At 39.9% G+C, this 18,982-nt stretch overlaps 1 protein-coding gene across 1 annotated transcript in view; it reads left to right on the forward strand.

Annotated features, from left to right (window-relative positions):
• BTBD7 (BTB domain containing 7) overlaps positions 1-18,982 on the forward strand; it is a 46,884-nt gene that overhangs the window by 10,276 nt on the left and 17,626 nt on the right. The gene's annotated exons all lie outside the window — the stretch shown is intronic.

Here is an 18,982-nt window from a genome sequence, read left to right on the forward strand (position 1 = left end):
GGTAGACTCTCAGTTATATATTTTGAATTATGTTTAGAACCTATGAAAACTGAGTAACTTTTTCTTTTAAAAAGGGGGAGGGGTATAATAAATGTTTAACCTAGAAGTTGCAAATAAAATGAAAGCAGGGAGCCTCAATTGAGATAAATATGAAGTATTATTTATAAAAGTAAATTTAGATGTGGTCCAAATGATGTATAACTGTGTACTGTTAAATGCAGTTTTAAGTTAAATTTCAAGTAAAATTGTCTCATCAGCTCTTTACTTTGTTGGTCCATTGATATGAAATAGAATATCAATTGAATTTAGAATATTCTTGGAAGCCAGTCAAGGCTATTAATCTTTTGAAGCCAAAAAAGTTTAATCTAAGTATAATCTTACCTTTTGTGCTAATTATAATTTAGATCAAAGAACTAATTATGTATCTAAAATCTCACTAATAAAAACATATTTACAGTAATAATGCAAATATAATTCAAAATGTTAAAGTAACTTGGAAATTCTTATTCTAAATTAGACATCTTTTTACTTCTTATTTATCCTGTTTTTTGTTTTGTTTTGTTTTTGCGGTATGTGAAAAATGGCCCATAGAACTTTCCCTATGGTACGCAGGCCTCTCACTGTTGTGGCCTCTCCCGTTGCGGAGCACAGGCTCCAGACGTGCAGCCTTAGCGGCCGTGGCTCACGGGCCCAGCTGCTCCACGGCATGTGGGATCCTCCCGGACCGGGGCACGAACCCGTGTCCCCTGCATCAGCAGGCGGACTCTCAACCACTGCGCCACCAGGGAAGCCCTATCCTGTTTTGTTAAAGGAAAATAAAATTGTAAAGGAGTTGCCATTTTCTTGTCTATTGAAAGTAGAGTGTTTATTCACCCTTATTTTATATACTTAGAAGACAGTGTAAATATTATGGCTTGTTATATGACTTTCTGAATGTAAATGTAATATACACCAGGCACTTTGCAGTCATAGCAAGTGTTATTTTAAAATACATACAGTTTATTTGAAGTAAAGTCTATCAAATGTCTGTTCCTCTTTATTTAAAATTATGCGGAGTTTAATTAGAAGCCTTTTCTCAACACTAAGCGCAACCTTTTTTCTGTAATACTGAAATTCCAAGGATGCCACAGTGAAGGGAAATGAAATAGAGGAAGATTGGTTTGGTTTATTTCCCCCAACCCAAATTGTGTGTTTATTATAGTCAGTGTCTAAGCAATTGGATTTAATTTGAACTTTATAGATATTAATCAGATAGAAGATGAAATGCTATACTCAGGTCAGTATGGATATGAACACAAAACTTTGAACAACAGTACTACTTCTCTGAGATAAAGAGCTGAGCATTTATATTATTTAAAGAGTGTGTTGAATTCTGGCCACTTGGAGGTAGCAGATAGCATCTGCAGTGTATTCTGAAGCAGAGATACTTGATTTCAGGTTAACTTTTTTCTTTCTTTTTTTTTTTTTGCGGTACGCGGGCCTCTCACTGTTGTGGCCTCTCCCGTTGCGGAGCACAGGCTCCGGACGCGCAGGCTCAGTGGCCATGGCTCACGGGCCCAGCCGCTCCGCGGCATGTGGGATCTTCCCGGACCGGGGCCGAACCCACGTCCCCTGCCTGCATCGGCAGGCGGACTCTCAACCACTGCGCCACCAGGGAAGCCCAGGTTAACATTTTTTGAACACTGTTGCTATACAAGATGCAGTGCCAGGGAGAAGAGAATTAACAGTTTTCAAATGCTGCTGTGTACCTAGCAGGCACTTCAAATATGCTGATTCATGTCATCTCCCATTTGCTCAGAGAGGTTCAGAGATAAATAGCAGTGCCCAAATTTAATGGTATTTTATAAACAACATTAGATGATGTTAGATCTGTGTTCTAATCCTGCCTCTGCCACATACTAACCATATAAATTCTGTCTGGGTTCCTCAGCTTGAGCTCGTTTATTCCTCTTCATAGAGGTACAGGCACCAAGCACAGTGCCTGGCTCACAGTTGGGCTTTAACAAATGGTTTTAAAACTGGAATACATTAACTCTTAAGTAGACAATTTCTAAAGATAAGAATTGAGTTATTTTCCTTACACATAATTTGACAGTACACTTCCAAGTCTCCGAGGTCTAAAAAAATTACCAGATTCAGACTTCTTTTAAAAGCAATGATGCAATTGCAAGAAACATCCAATGCTAGATGGCAAAACAGAGCCATTCCAAAAAATGGTCCATAGAACTTTCCCTATGGTGGTGGGCTATTTGGCGTATACTCCCATTTTGCTTTGATTCAGTTATAGTTCCCTTTTCTCTTAGAAACACTAAGAAAAACGGCCTAAATTGTGACCTTTTCCTAAAGCCCCAACTTATTTTATTTTTCTGACTCTGCCATCGTCAGATTTTGACCTTCCTCTTATACCTTCTATTGCCAAGGAGTGCAGAAACTAATGCAGTCTAAGATGCAGGTTATACCAGTACAAGGAAAATGGGATTGGGAGAGGTCATTACTAGTGAGTTAGGAGGGGAAATGACAGGAGGAAGAACCTCTGTATTATACAAATATCCTGGCTTTTCAAACTCAGCGTTGAGATACATAGTTGACGTTTCTGCCTTAAAACCAAATATTGCACTTAACTCCTAAAATATCCAGAGTAGAAGGACTCTGCCCAGATACAAGTATTCTGTCTACTTCTGGTTTTAAAAGTGGCTGCAGGAAACTATTCCAGGAATTAAGATAGATTAAATGTTTTAGCTATTACAGTGTGCAAAACATTGAGCTAAGCCCTTTTTGTGTAAGACCTCCCTTAATCTTTACAGTAGCTCTTATGGTAGCTGCTGTCATCCTGCCTGTTTTAGAGATGAGATGAGTAACTTACATTGTTACTTTCCCAAGGCCACTTCTATTGATCAAAAGATGGACTTCAAAACAAGAATTTACCGACCACCAACTCTATATGCAGTAGCTAAGCTTCCTATATACTTTGGTTTTTTGGCCGCCCCAAGCAGCATGCCAGATCTTAGTTCCCCAACAAAGGATCAGATCCGTGCCCACTGCAGTAGAAGGGCAGAATCCTAACCACTGGACGGCCAGGGAATTCCCTATACTTTGTACTTTTAAAAAGTTTGTAGACAGTGTGTTTGGTAACATTCATAAGTAAACCATTCCTTGTAACAACTTTAAATTTGAATGAATTTATTTCAAAAGCAGTGTATGCTCATTGTTGAAAAAGGAAATCGTACAGAAACATAGCCTAAAGTGTATTTTCACCTATTACCACTCCTTTCCCCAAATCCTTATTGATGACATGATTTGAACAGTTTGAGTTTCCTTGCAAACCTTTGCATGTGTATGAGTGTGTGTGTGTATTTCACATGCATATCTTGTTCTGTTGTAATATAATAGTACCATACTATACATGTTATCCTGTGTCTCGCTTTTTACATACTTAATAAACTTTGGGAAAATTATGTCGTTACATAATAGTTACTTTATTTTAATAACTGTATTCTTGTTTGTTTCTAAAAATGTAAGGATGCCCTGGTTGGATATTCAGATAATAAAAATAATACAAAAGGTGTTGAAGAGCCTTCAGAATCACTACTCAGTGAAAAACACTTAACAAATAGTACCTTTTTATAAATATCTCCTGAAGACTGAATCTGAGTTTGGAGTGTTAATTTATGAGCCTGCTAAAACATTCAGTGAATATAAACTGACTAGAAAGTTCTTCCATCCAGCTGTTTTTTCATATATGTAGATGAAAAGGAGTATCAATTCCTATTATAAATTAACATGAGCTAGCCTCACTAAATATGTCTCCACGAAGGGGGTAGCTTTGATATATTAAAAGACTTTGAGCTCTGGTTTTGTTCTCTCCACTGAAACATGCCTCATACTTAGCACTGATGTGTCCATAAGACTTTGAATAAATGTTTTTACATGTCAAAGTACTTGAAGGTGAAATATCCACACATCTGAAAGTCATGCCAGAAAACTGAAAACACTATTTGCACAGTTACATGGCTTTGTTTTTAACCATGTTCCTCTTCAACCATAATAGACCCCTGAAGTGGGTTTGTTTTAATACTGAGTTTTCACTGTCAGTGTTCCTTCCTAATGAAGTTTACATTAAAGAACAATGCTGGAACTTCCCTGGTGGTCCCGTGGTTAAGACTCTGGGCTTCCACTGCAGGGGGTGAGGGTTCAATCCCTGGTCGGGGAACTAAGATCCCACATGCCGTGTGGCACGGCCAAAAAAAGAAAAAAAAACCAATGGTGAATTTTGGAACCTGATTCACTAAACTATTTCTAGAAAATACGTGGGCATCACCTTGGTTTTCTAAACCTTGATATCTGTCTGAGCTTGTATCTAATTATGAGAGGTTCAGAAATGTATGATTAAATAATTTCTTTGTTATTTTTATGCCTCATTGTAAATTCTAGATTGATAGTTTTTTGTTTATAAGTGTAAAGAAAAATATTAAGTATCTAAAGTCTTCAGTGGTGTGAACTCCCCCTCCTAACCTAGTTAAATGGAAGGTAGCAAGTACTAAGTCAAATAGTAGATAGATACAGTGTCGTAAATCTGTTCATCATGATAGGTCTGTAAACCTGAGAGAACAGCAGCTGCCTGAGTTTTCAAGCAAATAAAGGTAACAATGGGACATTATGGGGGGAGGGAGGAGTGTAACCTGTTGGTTCAAATGGATCCTTGGTATAGAATTAGCACTGTGACTCCTATACTTTATTCATTTAGCAAACACTTATTGACCTCCTACTGTACGCCAGACCCTGAGAGTAGAGAAATGAATAAGATAGTCCAGTGGTGAGTGCCAATAGGCAATTCCAGTGTCAGTGCCCTAATAGAGTAAAGCACTGAATGGTAGGGAGCACATAGGAAAAGGAGGAGCCTCAAACCTCTATATAGGGAGTTAGGGAAGGAGAGACAGGGAAGGAGGGACAGTACCAAGAAGAACTATACAAGAACTTTACAGGGAAGTGACCTGGAGAATGAAAGGAGTTAAGTAAATAAAGGTTGGAGATAAAGCACATATCAGGCAGAAGGAACTGCAGGTAGCAAGGCCTAGAGATAAATGAGAGCAAGGCACTTTTGGCTGGTGGGAAGGGGAGGGGTTGCAGAGATAAGAGAGGTATGGTATGGAGAAATGAGGCTATAGCAGCCGTCAGGGCTGTGTAATGAAGAACTTGGTATACCATGCTGAGACATTTGGCCTTATCCTGAGCCTGTGGCCTGATTAAATTTACATTTCTGAAGGCTCTCTTTGGTTGCAGCATGCAGAGACCACAAGAAATGTTCCAGAAATAGTGTTTTTATTTTAAATGCATATGTTCTTTAAGCAGGTAAAATCTATTAATTATGCATCAAAAAGTACTAATTCTTTTTAAAAAGTTCCTTACTCTATTCATTTATTTAGTAGAATTTTTTGAGCACCTATTTTTTTGCCAGACACTGTGTAAGCTCTTAGCTCACATTACCCTCTGTGGTAGGTATTATCTCCATCTTACAGATAAACTGAGGCTTGACAATACTGTCACCTGGGTTTACAACTAGAAAGTGTTAAGGCCTAAATTTGAATCCTGGTTTTTCCAACTCTAGAGCTACTCTTTCCCATTTGAGGGGGAGAGGGAATATGATCTCTGTAAGAAGAAATCATCTGTGAGGTACACTGTTTCAAAGGGAGAACACGATTATATTGAAGAGATAAAAACCAGTAGATATCAAAAAGTTTTCTGAAAGTCATAATTACATGGCTCTACCCCAAGAGCTTTGGACTTTTCCTTTATTATGATAATGGAATTAAGGATACTAGCTTACTGTTTTGTTACTAGTGGGAAAATGGTTTAAGAATAATAAACATGGTATAGGTATAAATGGGTATTTTTTGTTTTTAGATAAAGAGGCATACACTTCTGAGTTTTTCACGTAATAAGTACTAGGATTATTTTTATGTAGCATTTTAATAAATGATCTGTGAGAGAAAAGTGCACATTTAGGTTGTCACTGACCCTTTCTGTTCCCTTTATGATCTTTGACTTGCTCTGCTGTCTTAAGATTATGCTCCCTTCCTACCCTCTCCTACCCCCGCAAATGCTTTTGAATTAGAATGCACCAGAATGGTGCGTGCCCTCTTCAAGGGAACTTAATTATAGTAATAGCTGCCATTTATTTAATGTTTATCGTATGTTTATGTGCTAGATGCTGTGTGTATATTTTCTTATTTAATCCTCAAAAATAACCTGATGAGGGAGATTTTTAGGATTAGGAAACATTTTTCAGATGAGGAAACAGGCAAAATTTCATACATCACACAGCTAAAGGGAGTTGGGATTGGGTCTCGGATCAGTCCGACTCTAGTGGTGTATCTTGGCATCTCTCTTCCAGTAAGATGCCCGCACGTGAGAACGTGTGTTCAATTTCAAGGAGTTCAGGCATCCTGTAGGTCCCAGAATTAGATCCCCTCGCGTTTTAGTTTAGCAGAGGCTTATATATAGTGTTGGTGTGCAGAGAACGGACATCCCCGTGAATGCTTCTCCCTTTCATTATGCTGTTCTCACCCCAAAAAACACTTAAGCACAAATATTAAAAATGTCATATTAGAAACGTTAATTTATAACAGACATTAAACAAATATAAATCTATATTCAACTAAGTATCTTAGGGATTCTTAGTCTTTTTTTTTTCCTTTCATGGTATAAAGAGAAATCTTCAGTCTTTTGTCAGTTGTCTGTGTGCTTTAGCCTCCTCCTTTAGTTACTAAAGTTGTTCTTTAGACATTTTCAGCTTCTTTCCCATCTTTGTTTTTCCCTTTCACACAGCTTGGCAGAGCTGTAAGAGTAAAGAATACAAGCACTCTTTGTACATTTTCACACACAAGTTACATGAATGTCAGTGATTGTGTCTTTCCCATCAGAAGGGAGTAATGTTCTCAAAGCAGCGAACCTTCTCCTTTCCTTCCCAATATTTGCTTGGATTTTGTGGTCGTTGATTGATTTTATATTGAGCATTGAGGGAAGGAACTCCTGGCACCTTCTATAGCCTGGTGTTTTTTGTTATTTTTTTTATTATTTGATTTTTTGAATAGATAATCATTCAACTGGAACAGAATTCAAAAGGTGCAAAAGGGTACTCAGTGAAAAGTCTCTTGCCCTCTCAACTTTTTGTCCCCCAGCCCCTCTGTTCCCCATCACAGAGGCAACCAGTATTATCAGTTTCTTGTATATCCATCCAGATAGACAATCCAGAGATTGTATTAGAACATAACTTTTAAAATATACTGAAAGGGAATTTTAAAAGATATTTGGAATGGATCTATAATACTAGTAATGCTTTCTGGCATTTAGCTATTACAAGAAAATCTTACAAGGCTGTTAAAAGGGGCAGAAGTTTGAAAGACATACTTCCACATAGATAAATATGTTACACTTAAGTCTCTGCCTGTATGTTAATGCCCTTCTACCCAACACGGACAACCAGGTTCTGAACATTAGCCAAAAGAGTATAAGAAATAAAACCCAGAAAAACTCAGTCTACTTTTTTTTTATAATGAAAATAGATTTTAACCCAGAGTTATTTTCCCCCCAGCTTTATTGAGCTATAATTGACATATAGCATTGTGTAAATTTAAGGTATACAATGCAATGATTTGATATATGTATACATTGCAAAATGTTTACCACAATAAGATTAGTTAGCATATTCTTTATCTCACATAATTAACATTTTGTTGTTGTTATGATGAGAACATTAAAGCTGTGCTCTCACAGCAACTTTCAAGTATACAGTACAATATTGTTAACTAGTCTCCATGCTTTACATTAGATCTCTGGACCTTATTCATCTTATAACTGAAAGCTTGTACCCTTTGACCAACATCTTATTTTCCCTGCCTCTCAGCCTCTAGAAACCACCATTCTATTCTCTGTTTAATGAGTTTGATGTTTTTAGATTCCATGTATAAGTGATACCATATTTTTCTTTCTCTGACTTATTTCACTTAGCATAATCCTCTCAGGCTCCATCCATGTTGTTGCAAATGGCAGGATTTCTTTCATTTTATGGCTGAATACTAGATCTAGATTATAGATATAGATATCTCACATTTTCTCTATCCATTCATCTGTTGATAGACACTTATGTTGTTTCTATGTCTTGGATTGGCTATTGTGAATATTGATGTGATGAACATGGGAGTGCAGATATCTCTTCAAGATAGTGATTTCATATCTTCAGATATATATGCCCAGAAGTGGGATTGCTGGATCATATGATAGTTTTATTTATAATTTTGTGAGGAACCTCTCTACTGTTCTCTGTGGCTGTACCAATGCACATTCCCACCAGCAGTGCACAAGGGTTCCCTTTCTCTCCAACCTTGCCAGCATTTGTTGTCTCTTGTCTTTTTGATAATAGTCATTCTAACATGTGTGAAATGATGTCTCATTGTGGTTTTGATTTGCATTTCCCTGGTGGTTAATGATGTTCAGCACCTTTTCATGTACTTGTTGGCCATTTGTATGTCTTTGGAAAAGTGCCTGTTAAGTCCTTTGCCCAGTTTTTTACTCAGATTGCTTGCTGTTGAGTTGTATGAGTTCCTTATATATTTTGGATATTAGCCCCTTGTTATTTATGGCTTGCAAATATTTTCTCGCATTCCGTATGTTACCTTTTTATTTTGTCAATTGTTTCTTTTGCTATGCAGACACTTTTTAGTTTGTTATAGTCCCAGTTGTTGATTTTTGTTTTTGTTGCTTGTGCTTTTGGTGTCATATCCAAAAATACTTGCTGAGACTGATGTCAAGTAGCTTTTTCCCAGTGTTTTCTTCTAGGAGTTTTACAGTTTAAAGTCTTTAAGTCCTTAATCCATTTTAAGTTAATTTTTTGAGTGGTATTAGATAGGGGGTCCAGTTTCATTCTTTTGCATGTAGGTATCTAGTTTTCCCTTTACCATTTATTGAAGAGACTGTCCTTTCCCTCACTGAGTATTCTTGGCTTTCTTATCAGTCCTTCTTTTTTTTTTTTGGCCAAACTATGATACACCTTTACCTAAAATATTGATTGCAGTTCTTACTGCTCTTCAGAAATGTAGTTACGTTAGACATGTTCTGAGAAAAGGCAGCTAAAGCAGATCAAAGAAATGAGTACTATGGCAGACTAAAATGATTAGGATTGTCTAGTATGTCAGAAAGGATATTGCTAAGATGCTTATAAACTTACTGTGGGGCTTCCCTGGTGGCGCAGTGGTTGAGAGTCCACCTGCCGATGCAGGGGACGCAGGTTCGTGCCCCCGTCCGGGAGGATCCCACGTGCTGTGGAGCGGCTGCGTCCATGAGCCATGGTCGCTGGGCCTGCGCGTCCGGAGCCTGTGCTCCGCAGCGGGAGAGACCACAACAGTGAGAAGCCCGCGTAACGCAAAAAAAAAAAACAAAAAAAAAAAAAACAAAAAAAAAACTTCCTGTGACCCCTAATGATCCTCACCTACAGGTATTCATACCATTATGCAACCCCCTCCCCTTAAGTGTGAGTGCGACATAAGACTTGTTTCTAACTAATACAGTATGGTAAAGATGATGGGATATCACTCCCATGGTTTCATTATATTATATAAGACTCCATCTTCATAGTAGACTTACACTAGAGACTTTTTACCTTGCCAGCTGTGAAGAAGTAAGCTACTATGTGGTGAGATGGCCTGTTGAGTGGGCTGCATGGCAAGTACTGCAAGCAGCCTCTTGGAGCTGAGTGTGAACCCCGCAGCTAATAGCCAGCAAGAAGCTAGGCCTTTAGTTATACGGCTGCAGGGAAATGATTTCTGCCAGCAACCCAAATGAGCTTGGAAGCAAATTCTTCCCCAGTTGAGCCTTCAGATGAGAATGTAAACCCAGTTGGCACCTTGACTGCAGCCTTAAGAAACCCTGACTAAGGACCCAGGTGACCCGTGCCCAGACTCCTGACGCACAGAAAATATGGGATGATATGTTTGTTGTTTTAACCCACTAAGTTTGTGATAATTTGTTACATAGCAATGGAAAACAAATACATTATTTAATCTTCTGATTTTCATAGGTTAGAATGGTTTAATATCAACAATTCCATGTGATTTAACTTAATTAGGGGAAATCAGTAATTTAAGTCTAATTTATCACAGAGCCTGCAAGGTGATAACCAGCCACACCTCTATAAAAGACTCAGTTCAGGAAAGATGGTGCTGTTAGCCACAGTCCCAGCTGCTACAATTGGCTGGAGGCTATAATTGATATTCTCATTGTAACTATATCACTCAGAGTTCAGTCAGGGAAGCTGAGCAACTCTGACTTTCGGGGTAGGGGAATTATTATAGGAATTGGGCCTTACACAATTGTGGGAGAAGCTGGGGAAGTGAGGGTCTGAAAGGGAGAGGAGTTAGACCCAAAGGAGTTAACAACCAGTCAACCTGGGAAGCCAAGGACATTGAGCCACTAAGGTGGAGCTGCAAAGGGGGAAGCACACCCGATAGTGGCTCCGTGGATCTGCAGCCAATCATCTGGTGGTTGCCTGGGGCTGGTGTTGTCAACCAGGGCTGCAGTTGGGAGGGCGAGCTGGATGCAGAGCTGCAGAGAGCAAGGACAAGCTAGAATCCACGGGCACCTCTGTGTCTGCCTGTCACCACATCTAGCTACAGTGACTGTTTTTGTTGCTTGTTTTCGGGATTTTTGGTGGTTTTTTTCTGGGTTTTTTTTTTTTTTTTTTTTTTTGGCTGCATTGGGTCTTCGTTGCCGCGCGCGTGGGCTTTCTCTAGCTGCAGCAAGCAGGGGCTACTCTTCGTTGCGGTGCACGGGCTTCTCATTGCAGTGGCTTCTCGTTGCAGAGCACGGACTGTAGGCACACGGGCTTCAGTAGTTGCGGCGTGTGGGCTCAGTAGTTGTCACACACGGGCTTAGTTGCTCCACGGCATGTGGGATCTTCCCAGACCAGGGATTGAACCCATGTCCCCTGCATTGGCAGGCGGATTCTTAACCACTGCGCCACCAGGGAAGTCCCTACAGTGACTTCTAGAGAGTAATGGCTGCTGCTGCTGCTTCCTTTCAAATCACACATTTCTGTTTTGGCCAACTTTAGCTTAGAAACAGACAGGGATGGAGATCGTGGAAAGGAGTTTTAGCTTAAGCAAGTTTAAACAGTACAGGTCAGCACAGTCTCCCTCTTCCATCACCCAACCTAGATTTTCTTCATGCTTTGCCAGCATTTCATCAGGTCTAGATAGCCTGCCAGGTGAGATGACCCAGACCTTCATCCCAGGAGTATCTGCAGTTGCCCAGCCCCCATTATCACTGAGCCAGGAAGCACCAAAAGGTACTGCAGTTGAGTCCCTCGGATTCTGGACGAACACCGTCCTGCTCCTTTTGCACTGCCCCAGACCTAGCCCCCTGGCACAGCACTCTCAGTATCTGCTCTCACAGTATTTATATCCAGGTCTTGTAATTCCTTGGGTGGGTGTGCTTTCTTCCCAGAACAGGAACTGTACCTTCTCTCTCAGAATGTGATTATGCTTGAACAGATCCTGATTATTGGTTTGGAGCTAGTGAGAGGAGGCAGGGGCAGATGTTGAAGAAGACAAACCCTGTCTTTTCGGGCACCTCCAGGGTCTTCTGGCAAGAGAACGCTACTGTCCTCTAGCAAGGAGTTGGGAGGCGCTGCTCCTCCCAGCGCGGAAAGTTCAAGTGAATCTTGGGGTTTAGCGTTCCTAGCTCATCCACCCAAATATCCCCCTTCCAGGTTTCTGTGTCCACCTGTTCCTATCAAGACCCAGATTTTGTCAGAGGTTTGCCAAGACTTTGCTCAAGTCTTCTTTGTAGTTCTGATATCCTTAAAAATTAAATCTTGAGCCTGAGTTTTGGCAGTCTTTTCTGCAGCTGCAGGAAATAAGGGTCTCTTTGAACACTGATCTAGAAGTTTCCTGATTTTGACAAAATTCTTAGACTTGAGGGGTGACTGTCATTTTCTTTTTTTCATGACTTTTCATCCAGCCACATCAGGTCCTTCGAATTACTAATGTTTCCATTCAAGTTCACTACTACCGAACTAAGACTTCACTTAGTGAAGAATCTTAGTATTGTCATGCTGCTACAGGCAGGGGTTATCACCACCCCACTTGTCATTAGGAATGGGGTCCTCTTCGCCATCTTACCAGTGAGTGATTTAGTTCCAGAATCTCACTCAGGAATCTTATTTCCTAGGGCCACTTATCTTACTGTCATAGTGTGGGTGTCTCCTCTCATTCCCCCATAACCTGTGCTGAAACAGCCTATAACAAAGGCTTGCTTGCAGGTACTTTATTTGGTAAGGCATCCCATGAACAAGAATGAGAATTAGAGGGATTGAAACAGGGGAGGAAGGAAAGCAGTGTAAGAGTGGGCCATTGTGTTGGTTACCACTGGAGGCTACTGGGCTTCAAGCCTGCTTCAAGCCAGGATCCTTGAGGAGTTTTGTAGAATCTTCTTCAGAATGGTCCTCCTGAAGGATAGCAGAGAGGAACGTTTATCCAGCCAGCTCCCAGATGTTGCAGAGTCCAAGGACTAGCAATGAAAAACACTAAGGCATAGATTGACTTGTCTTCTAACTCCCATGTCTCATGCTTATTCTCTGCCTTGGATCTGGAATTCTGGTTGCCTTTTTGAAATAGATGTGCAGGGATCATATGTTGATGGTGGTGTTTTAGAAAGCAAACCTTTCGGCTGCGTGATCATTATAGATTAGAATACTGAAGGGACAGAGATAGTGGGAAGCTTTTCTATAATTAATGTGGGAGGTACTGAGGATTTGAACCAAGGTGGTGTTAATGGGAATGGAAAACAAAGCTAATCAAAGAGCATTTTGAAGGAAGAATCAGTAAGAAACATTAACTAGTTTGTTTTGTGTGTGTGTGTGTGTGAAAGAGAGAGAGAAAGAGAGTTGGCACAGCTGATTTAAGATTTCTTGCCTAGAAAAAGGATAGTGTTCATGGACACACTGGCTCCCCAATATTATTTAACATAATCCTCAGAACTCTGATGGAATTATTTCATCCTGGATGTGAGGAAATGAGACTAACAGAGGGTGGTGTGCTTTGATCTAGTACAGGCTGATAGGTGAGAGCCAAGGGTTAGTGCTATAATTACCTGAATTCAAAGCCTTATATGCTCTTCCTGCTACTTCATGCTGCCCTCATTTCCCTCTTGTTTCATAATTCCTTTCCTTAGGATTTGGCATCAGTCATGTAGGGGTTAGTAGGAAAGAACTGAAACAACTTTTCTCTCAAGCCTATTTGCACTTGAAGTCTTCATTCTAACTCTGGTGCCACTGAAGAGTCACTATGCATGCTCTAAGGCCAGCCATCCTCTAACCTTATTATGTTGTTTTACGTTGCATGACAAGCCGTAATCTCCGTAATTCCTTTTCTTTCTTCCCCCTTATTTCTTTCTTCCGCTTACCACCTCAAACCCAATATGAAACTCTAAATTTGGAAGCAGCTTATACATTTCCTGTTGGATATGAGACAATGAAAAGGTTTCCCACTGATATTGGTGAAACATGTATGAGGGTATATACCTAGGAATAACGAAGAATATGAGAGTGGCAGTAAAGACAGATGCTGACAGTGTATTATTCAGGAAATCTGTCAACGTTGAAGTGCATTTTAGTTATCAGAGGAGCACGAAGAGGAGAAAAACAAAAATGTTCATAATAAAAACAGAAAGTGGTCCTATTTAACATGCAGCAGTAACAATCATTTGTATTACTAAATGTCAAATTAATTCGTTTCACTTTGTATTTCTGCCTTGATCATTCATGTTATATAGCTCAAATATTTGGAGAGAGGCATTTTTGCCACCTTAAGTTAAAGATAAGAAAGAAGATATTCTGGTGAAAGAGAATAGAAGAAAGGATATAAAAAGTTGGAGATGGATCTGTAAAATGGGGTTATCACACAAGCAAAAAGAATTGTAAATTGCAAAAAGACAGACTTCATACTGTCTGCCAGCCTCACAACAGCATTGTTGGAAATCTGCTACCTGAGCAAAATACATGGGCATCTTTGAGCCATTACATGGCTAGGCTACAGATGAGTTTTTCTGTTACAAGGAAATCATTAAAAGCTTTGATTCATCCAAAAAGGTGTATGGTTTATTAGTCATTGCTGTGTAACAACCACCAGAGAATCTCAGTGGCATTTAATAAAAAACATGTATTTCTCACAAATTTCCAGGTCAGTTGAAATCCCAAATTTAAATTTGCAGCACTGGAGTCACTCTGATTGCCACCATGGTTGAGTAGGGCCGGTGGCTGTGTTCCCACTGCTGCTCATTTTCCTCCTGGGACCAACAAACTAGCCACAGTATGTGCTTCCCATGGCAGTGGCAGAAGCTGAGAGGGCAAGTCTAGTTCCCAAAAGTACTTCTGAAGCCTTTTGTCACATCACATTCACTAACATTTAATTGGCCAAAGCAGATCTTATGGCCAATTCCAAAGTCTTGTGGCAGCGAAATACACTCTGCCCGTGGAGGTGGTGGGGTAGGGGGATCAGAAGGCTGGTAGTAGTGGATATGTCTAAACAGTAATCTAGCACATGTGGATAGTAGTCTAATAAGCTCTAAAGTTCTAGTTTAAAAAGATAAAGTAGTCATTCTGACTGTGTCATTTAGTTGTCTTTAAAGGAATATATGTACTGTTTAGTCTGTAGTTAGGAAATGGAGTCAGTAAGCTCTGTAGGGAAAAAAGAGAGCGCGTGCCCTCTCTTATGTTTGTTTTTAATTAATTATTTACCAGGTGTCAGGTAGATAGATAGAATCAGAGATAAGATGGGGCCACTACTGGAACTTCCCTGGTGGTGCAGTGGTTAAGAATCCGCCTGCCAATGCAGGGGGCACGGGTTTGAGCCCTGGTCCGGGAAGATCCCACATGCCACGGAGCAACTAAGCCCCGTGCGCCACAACTACTGAGCCTGCGTGCCACAATTACCGAAGGCTGCACACCTAGAGCCCGTGCTCTGCAGCAAGAGAAGCCACCACAGTGAGAAACCCACGCACCTCAATGAAGAGTAGCCTCCTCTCACTGCAACTAGAGAAAGCCCGCACACAGCAATGAAGACCCAACGCAGCCAAAAATAAATAAATAAATAAATTTATTAAAAAAAAAAAAAAAAAAAGATGGGGCCACTACACCAAAGGAGCGCTCAGTCTGATAGAGAATTCAGACAAATATATCAGAAAGATAAACTAGTATGAGAGTTTAATGCTATTACAGAGAGAAACACAGGGCACCATGGAAACTTTTAGGTAAGAGGAACACCTGACTTTTGACTTAGGCTTTGGGGAGCAGGTTCAAGATAGGCTTTTGAAAGAGGCAATATCTAAGCTGAGTCTAAAAGATGTGGAGGAGTTAGGAAGGAAAATTAAGAGCATTTCAGAAAAATGGAGCAACATATGTAAAGGCCTAGAGGTGAGAGAGTTCGGTGGAATTCTAGGAAATTGTAAGTAATGCAGTATGACTAGAGTGCAGGATATGAGCCGAGTAGGGGCTGGAGAAGTTGGCAGAGGCCAGATCACCCAAAAAACTGCAGTTTGGATTTTATCTTGAAGTCAGGCTACTGAATAATTTGTTACATATATAACAAAGTTGTGTGTGTGTGTGTATATGTGTGTGTATATATATGTGGGTGTATATATATATGGGGAGGGCAGTGCTAGAGGAGGGAGGAGGAAGGGCTAGATTTCCCAGAGGAAACGAAGTGACTTGGATTAAAGATGTCTGCAGAATATCCATGTGAACTCTGGGAAGTTAAGGAATGAGTATGGGAAGTTTAAGAAATGAGTCTGGATGTCAGGAGAGAGCTCTAGGTTGGACCTTGAAAGACATAAGGATACAATGGGAGTTAAGGCCATGGGGACAGGTGATATTACCCAGGAAATTGTGCAGTAGAAAGAGCTTTGTAATTACAGCACTTGGCAAGTAGGTACTCCAGAATGTTCGAATGAAGGAAGAATATCATCAAGGATACGGTCTCATTTAAATCTCATATCATAACCCTGAGTTAGGAATATAATCCCAGTTTTACAGATGAAAACATTTCAGGCTCAGGGAGGGTAAGTGATTTGCCCAAAGTGACTTTTCTGCTAAATGGTCAAGCTGGCATTTCAAGTCAATTTGATTTCAAAGTCCATTTTTCCTGTCATGTCTAGCTTCTTTGTAAACCTCAGAAGTTTAAATATATGATGTTATCTTTAATTCCCTTTCTTCCCTCTGCCAATATCCTGGTTTTAGTAGGATTGTGACACATTCTTTTAAAAGCCACATTTTCTCTAATTTGCCTGGCTTTGTCCCCAAACATGTCTACCGGATTGCCTTTCCTGTCATGTTGACTCATACTACTTGACTCCATTTCAATGCCCGCTTTGAAACAGCAGACTGACAGGAGTCCTCCACTGGCTGCTGCGCGAGGCCTGTCCTCAGCTTGGCATTCAAGGCTTACAGTAAAATCTTGAGAACTGTTCAGAACTTTTCCATATTTCCCACTTCTCATCAGCACATATTCATGCCTTTGGTGTTGTTTACATGCAGATTTCATTTATAAGGATCTCATTTTAATGTTTAGATTAAATAAATTTATCTTTAATCTTTAGATTTAATTACTCTTATGCTTACTCTGTTATTTCTAAAAACGATTTTATCTTTGTGGCAGAAAAAGCTTGGCTGTCTTCCTACCTTAGTTCCATACCCAGTGTAAGGGTTCTTGGTACTCTACTCCTAATGCGACAAGCTAGCCTCTGCTCCTGCCTTTTTCTAGAGGGATCCTTTTGTTGAGGGGAGGTAAGGAGAGCAGTTCTAATTGTTAGAAATTTCCTAATAATGAGTCAAAATCTCTCTTCTTTTACCATCAAGTGTTTCCCAGGACTTGCCCTTGCAGCCACAGAGAATGGGTCATTTCTTTTCTGCCTCATGAGGTTCCATCAGACATTGCAAGATAGCTCTTATGTCTCTCCTCAGGTTTCTCTTACATAAATCAATAATAATCTTGTTTGTTCAGAGCTTTTCTTCAGTAACAGGTCTCAAACTCTCCACTGTACTTAAACCCTCCTCTGAGAATTCTGGAGTTTTGTCATTGCCCGTCTAAACACAGGGCTCAGAACAGAGCACAGCACCCCACAGGAGAGCAGTGCAACAGTATTCCTTTGATTATGACTCTATGCTTGTATCTTAAAAGCCTGAGATTGCTTTAGTTTTATAGCAGCCATGTCACATTTTGCATTTGTTCAGTTAACATACCCAGATATTATCTTTAAATAAGGGGTTATAGTTAAGCTAGCTCGCCCCTATCTTTTACTGTGCCGTTGCTTTTCTTTAATCTAAATATAGAACTTTCTGATTTTTTTAGTTAGATTTCATCTTCATTTCGATCCATCTTTTTAGCTAATTATGATCATTTTATCCAGTGTATTTTTAACTGCGTTTCCCAGCTTTAGGTCATCTCAAGACTTTGAAGCATACTTTCCACAACTTAATTCAAATTCCTTTTTTTTTTTTTACATCTTTATTGGAGTATAATTGCTTTACAATGGTGTGTTAGTTTCTGCTTTATAACAAAGTGAATCAGTTATACATATACATATATCCCCATATCTCTTCCCTCTTGCATCTCCCTCCCTCCCACCCTCCCTATCCCACCCCTCTAGGTGGTCCCAAAGCACCGAGCTGATCTCCCTGTGCTATGCAGCTGCTTCCCACTGGCTATCTAGTTTACGTTTGGTAGTGTATATATGTCCATGCCACTCTCTCACTTTGTCACAGCTTACCCTTCCCCCTCCCAATATCCTCAAGTCCATTCTCTAGTAGGTCTGTGTCTTTATTCCCGTCTTACCCCTAGGTTCTTCATGACATTTTTTTTTTCTTAGATTCCATATATATGTGTCAGAAAGAGAAAGTCAAATTCTTGATTAACATCGGAAAGACAGAGACTCTCCACTCCATCCCCGGAGTTAATCAGTGCTACTTGCAAATGGTTCTGTTAGCCACTGTTCTGTCATCCCTCCATATCTTTCTGTCTTATCTTCAAAGATCTCATTTGTACATTCAGCAAATTTTTATTTAATGCCTACCATGTGGTAGAAGGTGCTAGAGATACAGTGAAGACAGCGGCCCCCGTCTTCTGTAGCTAACAGTCTAGCGACATCATGAAGTGTTTTGTTAAATGCTTTGCAGAAATCAGGTTATACAGTTCTCTATGATATTCTGCTTATCTGGTACCATATCAGAAAAGGGGAGGAAGCATTACTTTTTACAGACTCGCTATTGGTTCCTAATGATCTTATATCACCTGAAAATGGGAGTTGTTATCTTTCTCTTTTCACTTTTCATAGGTTCGCAAGAACTTTGAGCTTTGGAAGTCTCCAGAGTTCACTGCTGCCCTTTCTGTCTTTTGCTACTCTATCTTTTAAACCTCTGAGCTCATTAGAGAGCAGCCTGTTTAGCCACATTTTTGTTGTTGGTGGTGGTGTTTAAATAACCCCCCCATTATTGGGGTTCTTTTTTTATTTTATAGTAAACTTAGTTGTGAAGAATTTCTGTCCAACTTTAGCCGTTTTCCCTTACACAGTCTTTGTCACTGTAATGTGACTTACATTTTATCTTTGTATTTTGAAATTATCTTTCCTAAGGAAAATAGATGACTATCCTCAGATTTTCTTCTTCTCTTCTTTGAGCTTTTAAGGTGCCATAGTCACTTTCTCCAGGATCCTGGTCCTTTTCACTTAAACCACATATTTCTTTTTAGTTCACCAGATGAACAAAAAACTGCAGTATTTTATCTGTATTCTGAGGGATTAAGCTATCTGCGATGCGAAGTGTTGGTTTTTTATTAGAATAATACAAAAAACAGATGTCCTCATAGTTCCTAGAGATAGCCCACCTGTCTTACCCCCAAGGGTGGATTCTCTTATCAGTCAGGTGTCATCCAAGCCTTCC

Source organism: Phocoena phocoena, chromosome 2 (assembly GCF_963924675.1).
Source record: "Phocoena phocoena chromosome 2, mPhoPho1.1, whole genome shotgun sequence".
NCBI lineage: Eukaryota > Metazoa > Chordata > Mammalia > Artiodactyla > Phocoenidae > Phocoena > Phocoena phocoena.